Source organism: Dipodomys ordii, unplaced genomic scaffold (assembly GCF_000151885.1).
Source record: "Dipodomys ordii isolate 6190 unplaced genomic scaffold, Dord_2.0 Scaffold1, whole genome shotgun sequence".
NCBI lineage: Eukaryota > Metazoa > Chordata > Mammalia > Rodentia > Heteromyidae > Dipodomys > Dipodomys ordii.
The window spans coordinates 38176350-38177826 of NW_012267217.1; positions in this window are offsets into that span (position 1 = coordinate 38176350).

Consider the following 1477-nt stretch of genomic DNA (forward strand, 5'->3'; position numbering starts at 1 on the left):
TAATGCTCTATTGGCTTCATCTCCCATAATTTTTTCAGATGGGGGTTCCAAAGCTGGAGCCTGAGGACTGTGCTTTTTTGTTTTTGTTTATGTTTTTGTTTTTCAGTCCTGAGGCTTGAACTCAGGGCCTGGGCACTGTCCCTGACCTTCTTTTTGCTCAAGGCTAACACTTTACCACTTGAGCCACAGCAACACTTCTGGCTTTTTGGGGGGGAAGGGTGGTCTTGGTGCTTGAACTCTGGGCCTGGGTGCTGTCCCTCAGCTCTTCAGCTCAAGGCGAGCACTCCACCATTTGAGCCACAGCACCACTTCTGGTTTTCTGAGTGGTTTATTGTAGATAAGAGTCTCATGGACTTTCATGCTCAGGCTGGCTTTGAACCATGATCCTCAGATCTCAGCCTCCTGAGTAGCTAGGATTACAGGAGCGAGCCACTGGTGCCCGGCTGCTTTTTCTGTTTATATGGTACTAAGGAATGGAATCCAGGGCTTCATGCATGCTAGGCAAGTACTCTACCATTAAGCCACATTCCTAGCCCCAGGACTAGAATTTTTTAAAATTATTAATTTGACATTCCTGGTTGTGTATCAATGTCTAGGCAGTGGTTAACCACTCAGAGTCTTAGAGAAAAAATATACTTCATTCTGCAGCAGCAGAATGTCAAACTTTCAGTCTCCCTGAGCCTCAGTTTCTTCATCGTATTATGGGAGAGCCAAAACTGATGACTCAGGCCTGTAATCATAAGTACTTAGCAGGCTGAGATCTGAGGATCACCGTTCAAAGCCAGCCCCATTAAGAAAGTCTATAATAGTCTTATCTCCAATAAACCACCAGAAACCAGACATGGTGTTGTGGCTCAGGTGGTAGAGAAGTAGCCTTGAGCTGAAGAGCTGAGGGACAGCGCCCAGGCCCAGAGTTCAAGCCTCAAATCTGGCATATATAAAATAATAAAATGGGAACAAAGTAGCATCCACCCCTGAGAATGACAGAAGAGCTGAAATGAGCCTATCTAAGCAACTGTGTCTGGCATACACAGGTGTTCTGACAAGGATTACCTTGTAGCTTCATCAACCAGTTATTTTTTCTTTGCAGATGAGAGCCAAGTATCCTGTGCTTGTGTGTGTGGGGGGCGGTGGGAGGGAAGAGGTCATGGGGCTTGATCTCTGGACCTGGGCATTGTCCCTTAGCTCTTCAGCTCAAGGCAAGCACTCTAACACTTGAGCCACAGCGCCACTTTCGATTTTCTGGTGGTTAATTGGAGATAAGAGTCTCATGGACTTTCTTGCCCAGGCTGGCATTGAACCATGATCTTCAGATCTCAGCCTCCTGAGTAGCAAGGATTACAGGTGTAAGCCACTGGCACCTGTCTATATTGTGCTTTTTTTTTTTTTTTGGGTCCGGTCGTGGGGCCTGAACTCTGGGCCTGGGTGCTGTCCCTCAGCTCTTCAGCTCAAGGCTAGCACTCTACCACTTGAGCCA